The sequence below is a fragment of the Ochotona princeps genome, chromosome 14 (assembly GCF_030435755.1).
Source record: "Ochotona princeps isolate mOchPri1 chromosome 14, mOchPri1.hap1, whole genome shotgun sequence".
Classification (NCBI taxonomy): Eukaryota; Metazoa; Chordata; class Mammalia; order Lagomorpha; family Ochotonidae; genus Ochotona; species Ochotona princeps.
Window position 1 is genome coordinate 63,349,908 of NC_080845.1, and position 17,620 is coordinate 63,367,527.

Genomic DNA, 17,620 nt, shown 5'->3' on the forward strand with positions numbered 1-17,620 from the left:
CTTCTGATCTGGTTTCCTGTTAATGGCCTGGGAGAGCAGTAGAAGATGGTTCAAGTGCTTGGGTTCCTGTACCCATGTGAGAGATCCCATAAAGCCCTAGCACCTTATATCAGTTTAGTCAAGCACTGGTCATAATTGGCTAATTAGGGAGTGAACCAGAGGATATAAAATGTCTCTTTATTTGTAACTCTCTTTCAAATAAATACACCTTAAAAAAAAATAACTTCGCACTACCAAGACTTTGGTTTTTGACTGCTAAAATCACATATCTTAAGAGGAGAGAGAACTTTGAACTAATTTGAATTATTTTGGGTTCAAATATGCCACACTGTCCTGCAGTGTAAAATGGAGATGAAGCCGCCTGTGGCAGGACCATGGGCTATGGTTTTCACCTGCTATTTCCCACTCCCTGCCCAGGGAACTGGCTGTGGCCAAGGGAGAGGTTCAAGCTCAAACAGAAAATGGCCACCTGAGTGTGATGGAAAGTGTTTCTGGTGATCAACTCAGGATGAGATCAGCAGTAAGAAGATCAGCAGAATGTGGGGGTCATGCTGTGGCCCAAACCAAACCAGCCAGGTTAGGATGTGGGCACAGGCCAGCAAGGACACATCATGCCCCATCTGCAGCCGAAGCAACTCCCCAGACCCTGACCTGAGATCCACCCAGGTGAAGTTGCAGAGGAGGCACCAACTCTGCACTGTTTGATCTACAGGATGAGGCCAATATCCATGGCATGCACCGTGCACTCCGGTAGGTGCACGCATGGACCATTTCCAGCTGTTGCAGCAAGTCCTGGTGGCTGGCACTGGAGGGCCTGGCCCAACCTCCCATAATCCCACACACCAGGGGCAGGAGGATCTCTGTTCCCAGGTACATCCTTGGCCTCCCCTCTGCCCACGCCTCTCACATGTGTCTCCTGCCTGCTTGCCCTCAGCAGCCAAAGCCACTTAACATAAAGGCCACCTGCCTTGCTGGCCTGAAGCCCTCCTTGTTCCGCCCCTGTCCCTGGCCAGTAGTGGTGCAAACCTCTAAGCAGTTTTAGTAAGAAGGTTCACCCCTCTACCTGTGCACCATATCCATCCCCTCCCCTGGTTCAGATGCTGGGCAGAAAGATGCTGCACACCAACCAGCTCATACAGCCATGTGCAGCACACCCGTTGGGCTCAGCACCCTCCAAACACACATACGCATGAGCACACAAACATACATACAGTGACACACACAAGGATACACATAAGAACATACACAAGCATACAAACATACATACAGCGACACACACAGGGATACACATACATATACAACAACACACAGGGACAGAAATTTACGCATAGGAACACACATAATCATAGAGACAGACATAGACACATACACAGAGACACAGGAATACCCACACCAGGACTACACATATACATATGGGACACACATATGCAAATTCAAGGACACACACAAGAACACTCATAAAGACACACCCTCATAAAGACACACCCAGATACACACTCATACTCACATATACATACAACCAACACCCACCACATACAGACACACACCCAACACCACCTACACAGACACAGGCATAAGCACACAAGACACAGACTCAACTCCTGTGCACACAGTTAATCAACACCATTCTGCCACATGTGAATGCATGCAGAGATTTGCACACAGGTACACACAGAGACCCATATAGACACAGACACAGGGGCACAGGGATACATATACATAGGAAGGCACACACATACACACAAGGATATACACAGGGACACACATACAGAGACACTCAGGCATAAGAAGTCACATACCCAGTTAATTGACACCCCTTATGAAAACATACACAGACATACACGGGAGTGCTACACAGGACAGAGTGCATTCCTGGACCCTGTTGGAACACGAGCACTGGACTCAGAGAGACCCAGAATGTATTTCGTAGACACTGACACTCGCCATGTCGGAGCTCCCAGTGCACCATTGTCAGTCATCCCACTCGGGGGCAAAGGAACAATGGGAACCACAGGGCAATGCAGCCCATCTCACGCTTCCTTGCTGAGAATCTCTCAGTGAAACAGGTGCTTTGCCAGGCCGGGTCTGACCCCAACACCGTCTGGTGTCCTGGAGGACCAGGGGAGATGTGGGACAGACTAGGCTAAGTCTCAACCCCTACTGAGCCATGTGTGAGCCGTATGTGGGTATGGACGAGCCATGGCTGGGCTGAAACATCCAACAGCAAGAGCTAGATTGGGTTGAAGGCCAGTCAAGAAAAGCCACTGTTCCTGCTAGCACAGGAGGTGGACTGAGTAGGTCTGGCTCATGGACCCACTGGTATGCACAAAATCTGGCATTGGGAGGGGTTCTGATGGGGGAGCCTGAGCAACTCCTCTGGCAGGACACAGTCCCTGCAGGTAAGCGCAAGAAGCATGATAGGAAACTATCCAGAATAGGCCATGGAAAGTTTCCCACTGGCATACATTAGGCATGGGTCGGGGGCAGACCAGGCTGAATCAGTTCACGTCATCCACTGGCAAATCCAAGCACCAGAACAGAGTGTGGGTTGAGCCAGGTTTGGTCGCGACAAAACCAGTGCACAATACGGAATGTCGAGGTGATGTTGCCTGTGCTGGATGTGACCGCAGGGCCCAATAGCACACGTGAGAACCAGGAAGGGAGGGGGCAGAGCCGGCAGGGGAATGAGAGGGGGGTCCCCTTGCCGGACAGCTACTCCCACTGGAGAGCATGAGCTGGGATGGGGGTAGACCAGACTAAGCAGGGCTACAACACCTGTGGGCCTCATGTGGACTAGATCAGGGAAAAGCCAGGCTAGGCTGATTGTTCCCACTGGTGCAAACAAAAATTAGAGTGGTTGAGGGTTGTTTGGGCTTAGCCAGAACATCAGCTGGCAGAAGCTGGCACTGGGGGCTAATTCTGTCAAGTCAAACCACAGAACTACCTTGAGAGTGCGTAATCCGGAGTGAGAGCAATCTGGATGGGAAATAGTGGGCTCCTCCCTCATGGGTTACCACTCCCACGGGAGGGCACGAAAACTAGGACAGGGGCTGGGATGGCTAGATAGAGAGGCACCCAATAATAACCGTGAGGGCTGGATAGTTGAGATGGTTAGATGGAACTAATCTTCAATACCCATCGACATGTATGAGAGCAGAATGGGATGTGGGACAGACTGGACTAGTCTGCTACACATCCTGGCAAACCAGGATAGGGGGCGGGCCTGGTGGGGGTTATTGTGGGTTGCTCCAACTAGACTGCAGCTCCCACTGGTTTATGCGGGAGCCAAGTATGTGCTGGGCAGAACCAGGCTGAACTGCAACACCCATTGGTTCCAGTGGAAGTCGGGACTGAAAACAGAACCAACCCAGCAATCACAACCACCAGCTGATCAGGGCGGTGGACTGTGCCGGACCCTGTGCTTGCTAGAACACACAAGAATCTGGTCTGGGAATACTTCAAAGTTTCTTTGGGGATCTCCCCAATCAAACTGCTGGACTCAGAACCGTAACCAAGAAAAGACAGAAGACAGAACAAGTCAATCTACCACCTCAGCTATATGTTGGCAGCAAAATACGGGGCAAATGGAGACTCTATGATGGACTATGTCAATCAGTGGATTCTTCAAAGACCTCATCGAGCTGGGAGTGGCGAGACTGGCAGTGATTCATAACTGGCGAACTATCAAAAGCACTTAAGTATCTCAGAGCATGCCCCATATCCGGGATTTGGGGTGGATGGGAAACTGGGTGGGGCTTCTCCCTCAGTATCCCCCTTTACCTCAGATACATGAAGGAAACAATATGGAAAAAATAGTCTTACCCCCTTCCTATAGCCTTTGAACCTTTTTTCCCTAATTAACTATGTAAAGATTGTCAAAAATGTAATAAAAAAATCAAATTAGAAAAAAAAAAGAAAAAAACAAACAGGTGCTTTGGAAGAGACATCTGATAGGTTGTGCTGTCTGGGAAATCTGCGTCCCACGTGGGGTCCTCCGGGCAGGGCTAGACAACCTTGGAAGGAGTGGGGAAAGCCCATTGCTGTTGGTGCCCCAGCCTGTGGATGCTGGTCCCAAGTGAACATGTGAAGAGTGGGGAGCTGATGGGGGCACCCCAGGGCCTGAGGGCTGCCAGGACACGGTGCTGATCAGATAAGGCTACACCGGACAGCATCCCGGGGGCAGGGGCATGCACGCTCTATGTGGAGCAGTGGGACTCAAATCAGCACTACTATGGGATACCGCAGCCTAACCTGCTGTGCTACACCAACAGCCCCAGAATTTGGGTCTTTGAGGTCCTATGTCAGTGATTGCTGTTTTTATAAGAAGAGAGAAATTTGGAAGAGTCAAAGGAAGCTAATTGGTTTAAGCCACCCACAAGATCTGAAGGTGGCCAGGAAGGGACAAGTCATGCCCACACATGGTTTTGCGTGCAGGCTTCTGGAACTGTGAGACTGAAGTTCTGAAGTTCTCCTGCAGCTCCTCACAAGGGACACCTGCAGCTTAGCTCTGACCCTCGGGCAAGGATGCCCAGCCAGTCCACTAGCCAGGAGCACCAGGTACCACAGTGCACGATTCTCATCAGGAAAGGGCACCTGTGGCCTGCACGCCAGGCTGCTCTCCCAAAGCTAGGGCTCTGGGTGGGACAGGCTGGAGTCCTGCACCGGAGATGTCAGGGGAGGGGCAGGGCCCTGCACATGCCTTGGCTCTCCTTTCCCAGTCTGGCTGTAACTTTCCCTAGAAATGGAGCACCAGGAAGTGGCTCCCACTGCCACCTCAGCCACACAGGCTCCCTACTCCCTAAGGACATTGTGTCTGTCATTCCCTCCTTCTCAAAGATGCTTCCCACCTGTTCTTTCTCCAGGAATAGTTAACTGCTATTCAGCTAAGAACAAGCAGCACTTGAAGCTGGCCCTGAGCTAAGCCTCCAGCTGGGGAACCAGCATCCCCTATGGGAGCCAGTGCTTGCCCCTGCTATTCCACTTCCCATCCAGCTCCTGCTTATTAACCTGACAAAGCAGCAGAGATCTTGGGACCCTGCACCCATGTGGGAGACTCCGAAAAAGCTCCTGCTTCCTGGTTTGGATGGGCTCAGCTCTGTTAGTTGGGGTCATTTGAGGAGTGAACCAGTGGATGTTTCTTTCTCTCTGTAAATGTGCCTTTCCACTACAAATGAACAGCAGCAACAACAACAGAAAGAAAGTTATGGTGAGAACTATGATGTGTGAAACACCTAACCCCGTGCTTGAGGATCAGGTAAATCATAAAGACATATTTTTGCTCTTTCATGAGTACAGTTACAAGAAATGGATTCTTTGTATCAGGTGTGGTTTCTGGTCTATTCTACTAGAAAGACGCAGTAATCTCCTTATAAGACAATTATTTTTAGAGATTAAATGGAAGAATGGATTAGATTTAAAATTCTTTGCCTAAATTTGGTCCTTCAATTACTTTTCCAAACATATGCATATGTATTAAAATAGAATTTAAAGTGCTCATAAAATGATCAGTCACATTTGCAAATGGTTACTTCAATATCTGTATAATGCGTCTGCAAGACTGCATAAATGATGGCCGTTAAAACTTTCAAAACATCAGATAAAAAGATATGGTTATATTATAGCCAAAACTTTTGAACCTCATTCCTAAGCTTTTCATAATACGTATTTCCATGATCTACTCTGATAAGCACTGATGCAGTGAGAGGTTGGTGCGAATGGCACCCTGGGATAGGAACAGCAGCAAAGGAGTTGACGAAGCAACAAAAGGAGACAGGGTTGGGCCCAGCCGCGTGGCCTAGCGGCTAAAGTCCTCGCCTTGAAAGCCCCAGGATCCCATATGGGCGCCGGTTCTAATCCCGGCAGCTCCACTTCCCATCCAGCTCCCTGCTTGTGACCTGGGAAAGCAGCCGAGGACGGCCCAATGCATTGGGACCCTGCACCCGCGTGGGGGACCCGGAAGGGGTTCCTGGTTCCCGGCATCGGATTGGCGCGCACCGGCCCATTGCAGCTCACTTGGGGAGTGAAACATCGGATGGAAGATCTTCCTCTCTATCTCTCCTCCTCTCTATATATCCGGCTTTCCAATAATAATAAAATCTTTAAAAAAAAAAAAAAAAGGAGACAGGATTGGGGGCAGAGCAGACATCCAATTCAGGGAACAGGGAGAAGAAAATAAAATGCGATAAGCATGAGCAAATGGTTGGTGAGGGTTCACATGCCACAACACGGACTGAATGCACAAAATAAACTACAAATATCTTCATCATTTAACAACTTTTAACCTTTTTTTTTCCTATATGTTTTTAGCATTTCCCATTATTTACATGCAAAAGCTTGGTGAACTCAGTAGGACTGCTTTATTGGGTTTTTTGTTTGTTTTTGGCTGCCTTTTGCTTTCTTTGCCTGCCTTCTTGGATTGAAGTGCACATATGACTGTATATACATATGTACATATACACTCCTAGTTTGTATGTTTAAGACTCTTGACACATGTCTGAGGCTACCATTAACTATCCATATCAACTATGTTGTTTAACAACACAGGCTAATTTCTATGATCGAATCATGGTTTTGTGCCTGTTTGTTTTTTAAGAAAATGTCTTTAGCCCTTGAATGTCTCCCAGCCTCCAGTAATCACCACTGTGTGTACAGAGGGAGGTGTTTGGTTTAGCCTCTACACACAATGAAGACTACGAAGTAGCCTGCTTTCTCTATATGGTTTAATCACTTAACATAATTTTCAGTTTAACAATATTCAACATTCAATGTTCAATTTAAGCTTTGTACCATGTTTTCTTTACCTATTCATCTAATTATGGTCACCTTTTGGACCCTACATCTAGATAATGATTTAAATGAGTTTTTCTTTTTAAGAAAGAGTTCCACTTACCCCTTTTAAAAGATTGATTTGTTTATTTCCATTTGAATGTTAGATTTACAGTGGAGACAAGTAGAAAGAGCAACAATCACAGAGTTAGAAAGCAGACAGACACACACACCTTCTACCCACTGACTCACTCTCCAAGTGCCTCCATCAGCTGGGCCTGTCTGAAACCAGGAGCCAGGTCCTTCTTTCCGGTCTCCCACATGGGTGTAGGATCCCAAGCACTTAGGCCATCCTCCGCTAAGTTCCCAGGCCATTAGCAGGAAGCTGGACTGGAAGTGAAACAATGAGGACGTGAACTGATGCACATATTGGATGCTGGCACTGCAGGGAGAAGCTGAATTCATGATGACACAGTGGTAGCCCTGGGAACAGGTGTCTTGGATAAAGCAACGTCAAGGCTTTTGGAGAAAAACTCAGTAGTAAGATTACATGTTTTATTTCTAGTTTAAATTAAGCTCCATTTTTTTCCCCACAGTGACTATAACAAAGAACAGCTGCATCAACAGTATATAAGAATTGTTTGTTTTTAAAGTCTACACCAGCATATGTTACTATCTGTATGTTTTTCAGTGAAAAGGTTTATTTAAAATTGAGGAAGTCAGAAACACAGTATTGCATGGTTAGGGATAGAATGGGCCAGAAATGGAAAGTCTGGGGAGAGAAAATGCTGTATATTCAGAATCTGCTGAGTTCAGTAATATTTTCACTTGTCTAATTTGTTTTTACTTTTCCTGTACTATAGGCGTTTTATAAAATTGTTTTTAAGATTTGTTTTATTTTTACTGCTAAGGCACATATACAGAGAGGAGGAGAGACAGAGAGGAATATCTTCCATCCAATGATTCACTCCCTATGTGACCACAAGGGCTGGTGCTGCACCAATCCAAAACCAGGAGCCTGGCGACTCTCCCAGGCCTCCCACATGGGTACCGGTTTCCAAGGCATTAGGCCTTCCTCGACTGCTTTTTCAGGCCGCAAGCAGGAAGCTGGATGGGAAGTGGTGCTGCCAGCATTAGACCCATATGGGATCCTGGCTCATTCAAGGCAAGGAATTTAGCTGCTAGGCCACTGCACCGGGCCCAAAAATTGTTGATTACACCAGTGGCAAGAATGTCTTCCTTATCCATTTTTATCTAGAAATATGATATCTTCAAACCTCATATTGAGATTTTTTTAATCAGCTTTAGCTGATTCTGGCTATGGTGAGATGTAGGGATATAATTCCATTCTTGCACGTGTGTATATCCAGCTCTGCAAGCACAGTTTATCAAAACAATGTTCCTTCTCTGATGCATGTTCATAGAATTTTTGTTAAAAATAAGTTGGCTGTGAATACATAGGATCATTTCTGGGCTGTATGCTGTGTTTCATTCATTCATTTGCTTCTCTGTGTGTGAATAGTAATGTAATTCTGTCATGTGTTTTTCATAATTGTTTATCTTGCTTAATTAGAAAATTGGGAATTTTTATTATGCTTATTTACATATATGCTTTGTGTAATGTCCAATTAGGATATTTGCCCTTTGAAGCAACTAATGTCTCTGAAAGAAACAAACAAAAAGATTTAGATGACTTTGTTATATCTCTAGAGAAAATGTATGTGATAAATCAGCATTACCCATTTTGGTTGAACTGTATGCTAGAAATTCAGAACTTTTGTGCTCCTATATATTGGTAACCAACTACTTGTGAATCAACTTTATCATTTCCTCCCTTCTCACTTCCTTTCCAACACTCTGCCTACCATAGTTATATTTCTGTTTTCTATAGGATGATCTTTTATTTTCAGACTTAATATTTTATGAGCATTTTTATATTTTTTCTCTGTGTTTATCTTATTTCATGCAGCATAGTGACATCTAGATGAACCTGTTGTCTTGCAAATGATAAGAATTCATTTTAATAGCGAAGAGTATTCCATAAATATACCATATATAATTTTCATAATATATATCATTTATTAATCATGGATAATTATACATGCATGCAATGATATGTAACCATTATGTAGTATATATTATTCTATATAACATTATTAACAGTTAAGAATAATATAATTTACACACAAATTCCATTTGGTTTCAGGATATACCTTACTGTGGATTTTTAGGAGACAAATATGATTGTAAGCCTAAGCCTCATCTGCAGTGTGACATTTCCTTGTTCTTGGGAGATTTACAAACACAATCTTATATGCATAATATAGCTTTTTTCCTTATTTAATGCAAGTTCTCTATCTCCTAGTTTAATAGATAAGATAAGGCCTGAAAAATAAGCTCACAACAGAGTGATATTTGGTCAAATTAAATCCACAGAGCCTGCGGGAGTCCTCTATACCTTTAAATACTGGCTGAGGTTCTGGAGAGGAGTGATGTCATCACTACATCTTAGAATTCCAAACTCTTCATTGTGATTTCAAACATAACAGTCCTGACACTGAACTGAGTATCAGGCAGGACAGAGCTTAGCAGCCAAGAGTGTCTCCTGTGATTGGTTGTTCTTGAATTTTCCTACTTAGTATTTTCTTGATACCATCACCTACTTGACAGTAAAATAACAGGGAGAAAGTTTAGCTTATTTGAGTAACTCTTCAAGATTTGAACCATGAAGCAGAGAGCGAAAAGGAAATATCCTGAGTGATTACAATCCCCAAGCTGCAAAGAAATCAAGAGGTATGTTGGAGAGGATTCCCTGGGAATGTGGTGAGCAAGAATTACCTCCACAGGGAGGAAGAGTAGGTCCCTGGGTATAATAAAGAAAATAGTTAAGGCAGGAGATGGGATGGTGAAGGAAGTGCAGAGGGGTTAGGGAGAGCTGTCTCTACATGGCTTTATCTGAAAACCCAGGGCAATGAGAGGAGAAAACTTTCAGGTGACCCAAGTCTAAGGGCTATGTTGTTTACGCAGAGCCATTTTGGGTCATACGGTTACAAAGTTATTCATTTAGACGATTTCTTTTAAACATTTCATATATATATATATTCTGAAAATGTCAGACACAAATGATACTGTATGTTCTTAGAATAAAGTATTTTTACTAGAGCTTTTTCCTTCTAAAGAAGAAAATATGGTCTCTGGAGATCAGGGAATCTTGACAGAAAGATGTTTGAAGAATATACACACATACCTTCAGTGGGAAAACTGGAAGAAGCTGTTGCCTCCTGGCTCCAGCCTGCCCTCTGCTTGGCCAGTGGCAGCCATTTGGGGAGTGAACTGGTGGATCAAAGATTTCTCTCTTTGTAACTCTGATTTTGAAATAAATAAATATTTTTAAGATGATTATGGGTGAGTACCAACTTATGAAAAATTACTCCTTACTAAGGGATGAAGAAGATGTCAGGGGATGAATATAAGTTTCTAAACAAATTATTATTTACTAAGGGATAAAAACCAATGAAATTGCTTCTACTTGGGGAGTAGGCCAGCAAGATGCAGGATGTTTCTGCCTCTCCTCCCTGTGGATCTGTTTTTCCAATAAAAGAGAGTAAATCTTAAAACAAAATAGCACACAAATATACATAGCCCTACTGAGTCATATGAAATCATGGGAAATGGGATTTGACTACTTCTGGAAATGTAGGGAATTTGTCAGTTATGGTTACTAAGGAGCAGGGCTGTAAACAATCAACTCATGAGTCAGGACAACTGTTCGTTGGGGGGAGGGGCAGATTGAAGCCAACTTCAACATCCCAAACCATTACTCATATAACATAGGAAGAGCAGATATTTTCCACAAACTTTAGTGTTTTCCATATTCTGACAGTCACTTAGAGAATGCATGAAGGACAAAAGATGCCTTTATTTCAACTTCAATATGATAGGAGCATATTCAAAGATGTCAGTGAGTGTAAACAACGCAGAGCACATGGTCATACGTATTATGTTGTACACACAGCTGGACACACATACATCAATAAGAGGTGCAGACAGGCAACATTTACTATCTGTCTAAATACTGTTTACCTGCTGTAATTATCTGCCTTTCAAAAAGCCATTAGATACTAGGCAATGGTACTTAATACATGATCAACCTATTCCTTGCCTATATAGGATTCCTAGATATGTGTGCAGGTAAGTTGTCCACTAAAGAAACTTTGTGAGCCATCAGAATTCAGTCACATAAACACCTAAGGCTATGTAATATGAGTGCTAAGGTTTTCAACACTATATAAAATTTATTTCATGTGCTATAGGTATGTCTGTTCTCAATGTTTAGCACATGACATTCACAATATCTGTGAGTTAAAGAAATGAATGAAAAACCAACTGTTCATCAACTGACTGTGGGTCCATTCTCTATCAACCACAGGCTACCATTAGGGGCGCCACAGCCTGGGTGCACTTTTGATGATAAGATCCTGTCCAAGAGAAGAAAGGGCCATGTCACAAACCGCAATGCTACAGCCATGGCTCCAATGTGCGCATGGAGACAGGAGGTTCAAGGTCAGATAAATTGGGGCAATGGAAGGGGAGCTGACCCAGGCTCCTGAGGTGATCAACAGCTCTCACAGAAACCCAGTGGCAGCAATATATGTACGAGGTGCTGTTTTCAAGAAAAAGGCTGGTACTGTCATATGTAAGGGTTGAATACATCTCTTAAGATTAAGGTGACAGGAAAAATGTGGAACCATGAATGGAATAAATGTGTTCAGCAAAAATAAATTCAGAGAAATGAAGCTCAGGAACAAACTGTGTACTAAGGGGTTGATATAGGATTGAATACTAAAATGCTGTGCAAATAAGCACGCTGTTACAGAAGAAGAGAGTAAGTCACAGGCAAAGGGAATGTGTGAGATTGGACAGGTTCAGCTGAGTTCGGCGGCCACAGCCTGATTCTTTCCACTTTCCTTCAGAAATGAGAAACCACTTCCAAAGAGGAACCAAGACTGAGGCCTTGAGGGAATGACAACTAGGGAATATTCTTCCAAGATAAGACCAGCGTCGCAGCACAGTCACCATATTTGACATCTGTGGGTGAGGCTATAAGCCCGGCAGGTGTGTACAATTTGTGAACATAACAGCCCAGGCAAAGTGAACACATAAATACATGTTCTACTGCTTCTCAGCAGTAACACCATTTCTCCACCGGTTAGCTCAATTGCTCATTTTAAATGGGAGTGATTATTAGAAAATTGTACTCAAAAACTTTCCTATACACAATTTCTCCAAATGAAAGGGAAGATAATAATGATATCGGAATTTACTGACTGACTGCATCTTCTAATGCGCACAGATCACAATTTTCAACATTTTGTGAACATCTTCAACAAAGTCACAAACAGGATAACGAATCATATTCACATTTACCATATGCACATTTTTATCAAGTGCTCTACTCCGCAGCAATTGGGATGATTCTGTTATCTGTGAGAGTAAGTCCCATGGTGGCATATGGAGGCAACAATGCCAGAGAAAAATAGACACTCAGTATGCTCCTTTTTAGATGGACACAGATCAAGCCATGATACCATATGTTTTCTTATAATTTCCTTGTCAGTATTCCAGCTATTTCAACAGGATGAGCCTGAACCATGTGAGTGTGTGGAGACTGAAGCCTGTAGCCAGCATTAGACGAGAGTGTTTCCATCTCAGAATCTATTCCAGCTCAGAATGTCTCCTCTCAAGCATGCACAGCCCTGCTGATGAAGAAGCTAAGGCAGATGCAAATGCAGTGTCTGAATCCACGCAGGAGATTCATTAGAGCTTCCCACGGTCTGCTCTACTTATTTCACACTGCCTTCAGCTATACAGAAGTACTTCAGGCAAGAGTAAGACTGAAGCCTTGGGATGGGACAAACTGACAATGTATTTGAAGAAGGGGCACAGTCCTTCAGCACAGCATTGTCACATGTGAGTCCTGAGAGAGATGACTACAGTGGTTGACACGGCTGACAGGTGTGTGGAAACCTGTTTGGAATGTCCCCAGGCACACTGGCAGACTCATGTTCATAGATCTCTACAGGCCCCATCTCCTCACACCAAAGTGGGCTCTCTTTCTCCTTGCTTGCAATTGTGTGTTTGCATGCACTTCTCTCACACATGCCTCATGGGCAAGGATGCTGAGTGCCACCATAAATGTGAAAGTCTTGATGCAAACTTAGTCACATTTTCTGTTGCTTGAGATTTTCTTTCCTCGAAATTCATCAAAACCAGCAGAAAGAACTCTGTGTTGAATCCTTTGACAGGCCTTTACCCCAGGACGTGGAACACACGACTTCTACCACCTGTCATGACATCTGCTTGCATGTCCACTTAGCCAATGAGCTCGGCTCGCTTGCAGCACATAAGAGACAGGAGTGGGTCATGAAAATATATCCTATGCACATTCAAAGGAAGAGAGAGGCCAATGCTGTGTAGGACACACAGGCAGGCAAGCTTGCTGCCTCCCAGGAAGAGGGCAAGATTGTAAGAATGGACCTACATTGGGAGAGTCCATGTGGAAGCCAGCTGTTCTTCTGTGCTTAGCCAAGATATGATCATAGCCAGTGAGGCTAGCTTTGACACAGAAGATGAAGAAGAGGCTTTGGAGGCTGATAGCCCAGCAGAAACTCTATCCCTGGAGGAGGGGCCCAGAATGGAGACATCCGAGTGGCCTGTGTGGCCAGAGAGTGGTTTTAAATGCATGGCCTGCTGCCAAGTTTACCTTGTGGGTTCCTAGGGAGTATATGCGACTGAAGAAATGGGCGAACAGTGCTCTTTTGGCAACTGACAAAGGTTATTTCATGGGCCTTAGGTTTTATACATTTCATGAAACAATGATTCTGACATAACTCAGAATTAGATCATGTCTAAGAACAGAGAGACAACAAAAAAGCTACCAAGGCGACTTAGAGTTGCTGAAATGGGGAATAGATAATACTGTCCCTCTTTCATTGACTAGACAGAGCACAGATGTCTGCCTATCTTCAGGGAGAGCACAAAAACACATCCAAGGACTACTGATTGGGGCACGAGCAAGGCCTTCCCCTTCTCTTTCCTGGAGCCTCTTCTCAACAGAGTCCCACAGGCCGCAGGTGTCCATTGTTTCCTACAGGCTGTATTCCAACACGGTTTCTGAGTGTTTCCCAGCCTGAACATCCTTGAGAAACACGTGAAGAATGGAGTCAAGGAAGGCTTCAGTTGCCACATTTTCAACCTGCATTTGCCTGGATGAAGTCAAACAAATCTTAAAAAGAAGGCAAAGAAAAGGAGGAAGAGGAAACTGCGGTAGAATACTTGTATATACAGTCGGCAAAAACATTTTCACATGAGGAAAGCATCAAGCAAAGAAGCAAAGTGATTTCAGCCTCTGAGAAGAGGGCAGGCAGCAGCCTCACTGTGCAGACACAGCTGTACCCACTGGAAGCAGCGGGAGAACCCACTTTTGATTGCACAAGCACATGATCTAGTGACCCACAGGACCATGGAACCCTGGCAGATGATTCTGCTGTTCTCTAAAGACAGAAAGAAAAGGAAACAGACCCTGGAAGAAAGACTCTATGCCCTTTCAACCATATCTACTTCGCTCATATTATCATTACTCCAGATGAGAGGAAACATCACAACAAGGCCAGAGACACAATAGACACTCAGTATGCTCCTTTTTAGAAGGGCACAGATCAAGCCATGACATCCTGTGTTTTCTTGTGATTTTCTTGTCAGAATTGCAGCTATTTCTAGAGGATATGCCTGAACCATGTGAGTGCGTGGAGATAGAAGCCTGCAGCCAGGCATTAGAGGACAGTGTTCCCAGCTCAGAATGTCTCCTCTCAAGCAGGCAGTACTGCTGATGAAGAAGCTAAGGCAGATGCAAATGCAGTGTCTGAATCCACGCAGGAGATTCATTAGAGCTTCCCATGGTCTGCTCTACTTATTTCACACTGCCTTCAGCTATACAGAAGTACTTCAGGCAAGAGTAAGACTGAAGCCTTGGGATGGGACAAACTGACAATGTATTTGAAGAAGGGGCACAGTCCTTCAGCACAGCATTGTCACATGTGAGTCCTGAGAGAGATGACTACAGTGGTTGACACGGCAGACAGGTGTGTGGAAACCTGTTTGGAATGTCCCCAGGCACACTGGCAGACTCATGTTCATAGATCTCTACAGGCCCCATCTCCTCACACCAAAGTGGGCTCTCTTTCTCCTTGCTTGCAATTGTGTGTTTGCATGCACTTCTCTCACACATGCCTCATGGGCAAGGATGCTGAGTGCTACCATAAATGTGAAAGTCTTGATGCAAACTTAATCATATTTTCTGATACTTGAGAGTTTCTTTCCTTGAAATTCATGAAAATCAGCAGAAAGAACTCTGTGTTCAATCCTTTGACAGGCCTTTACCTCAGGACATGGAACACACGACTTCTACCGCCTGTCATGACATCTGCTTGCATGTCCACTTAGCCAATGAGCTCGGCTCGCTTGCAGCACATAAGAGAAAGGAGTGGGTCATGAAAATATATCCTATGCACATTCAAAGGAAGAGAGAGGCCAATGCTGTGTATGACACACACAGGCAGGCTTGCTGCCTCCCAGGAAGAGGGCAAGATTGTAAGAATGGACCTGCATTGGGAGAGTCCATGTGGAAGCCAGCTGTTCTTCTGTGCTTAGCCAGGATATGATCATAGGCAGTGAGTCTAGCTTTGACACAGAAGATGAAGAAGAGGATTTGTGTTGCGGCCAGCTGAGCGGGTATAGCAGGCACGGCAAATGTGCGGGGGTCAAGCACCGAGACAGAGAGACCAGTGATGGTGGGAGAAGTCTCTCTCAGGCCTCGTTATTAGCGTAATATATGCTCTTTCCCCCAAGCTCATGAACAGGACAATAGGATGCCAATGTGTCTGAAAAGGCCAGGTGCTACAGCCACAGGCCCAAATGCTGAGTGCTCAGCTTAAGGAATGCAAATCAACTCCTTAGCCCACAACAGATTTGGAGGCTGATAGCCCAGCAGAGACTGTAGCCCTGGAGGAGAGGCCCAGAATGAAGACACCTGAATGGCCTGTGAGGCCAGAGAGTGGTTTTAAATGCATGGCCTGCTGCGGAGAGTTTCCCAGCTTGGATATCTTTGAGAAACACGTGAAGAATGGAGTTCAGGAAGGCTTCAGTTGCCACATTTTCAACCTGCAGTTGCCTGGATGAAGTCAAACAAATCTTAAAAAGAAGGCAAAGAAAAGGAGAAAGAGGAAACTGCGGTAGAATACTTCTATATACAGTCAGCAGAAACATTTTCACATGAGGAAAGCATCAAGCAAATAAGCAAAGTGATTTCAGCCTCTGAGAAGAGGGCAGGCAGCAGCCTCATTGTGCAGACACAGCTGTACCCACTGGAAGCAGCGGGAAGACCCACTTTTGATTGCACAAGCACACGATCTAGTGACCCACAGGACCATGGAACCCTGGCAGATGATTCTGCTATGCTCTAAAGACAGAAAGAAAAGGAAACAGACCCTGGAAGAAAGACTCTATGCCCTTTGAACCATTTCTACTTCGCTCATATTATCATCACTTTAGATGAGAGGAAAAATCACAACAAGGCCAGAGACAAAAAAGCCACTCAGTATGCTCCTTTTTAGATGGACACAGATCAAGCCATGACATCCTGTGTTTTCTTGTGAGTTTTTTTTTTCAGAATTGCAGCTAATTCAAGAAGATATGCCTGAGCCATGTGAGTGCATGGAGATTGAAGCCTGCAGCCAGGCATTAGAGGACAGTGTTTCCAGCTCAGAATGTCTCCTCTCAAGCAGGCTGTAAAGCTGATGAAGAAGCTAAGGCAGATGCAAATGCAGTGTCTGAATCCACGCAGGAGATTCATTAGAGCTTCCCATGGTCTGCTCTACTTATTTCACACTGCCTTCAGCTATACAGAAGTACTTCAGGCAAGAGTAAGACTGAAGCCTTGGGATGGGACAAACTGACAATGTATTTGAAGAAGGGGCACAGTCCTTCAGCACAGCATTGTCACATGTGAGTCCTGAGAGAGATGACTACAGTGGTTGACACGGCAGACAGGTGTGTGGAAACCTGTTTGGAATGTCCCCAGGCACACTGGCAGACTCATGTTCATAGATCTCTACAGGCCCCATCTCCTCACACCAAAGTGGGCTCTCTTTCTCCTTGCTTGCAATTGTGTGTTTGCATGCACTTCTCTCACACATGCCTCATGGGCAAGGATGCTGAGTGCTACCATAAATGTGAAAGTCTTGATGCAAACTTAATCATATTTTCTGATACTTGAGAGTTTCTTTCCTTGAAATTCATGAAAATCAGCAGAAAGAACTCTGTGTTCAATCCTTTGACAGGCCTTTACCTCAGGACATGGAACACACGACTTCTACCGCCTGTCATGACATCTGCTTGCATGTCCACTGAGCCAATGAGCTCGGCTCGCTTGCAGCACATAAGAGAAAGGAGCGGGTCATGAAAATATATCCTATGCACATTCAAAGGAAGAGAGAGGCCAATGCTGTGTATGACACACACAGGCAGGCTTGCTGCCTCCCAGGAAGAGGGCAAGATTGTAAGAATGGACCTGCATTGGGAGAGTCCATGTGGAAGCCAGCTGTTCTTCTGTGCTTAGCCAGGATATGATCATAGGCAGTGAGTCTAGCTTTGACACAGAAGATGAAGAAGAGGATTTGTGTTGCGGCCAGCTGAGCGGGTATAGCAGGCACGGCAAATGTGCGGGGGTCAAGCACCGAGACAGAGAGACCAGTGATGGTGGGAGAAGTCTATCTCAGGCCTCGTTATTAGCGTAATA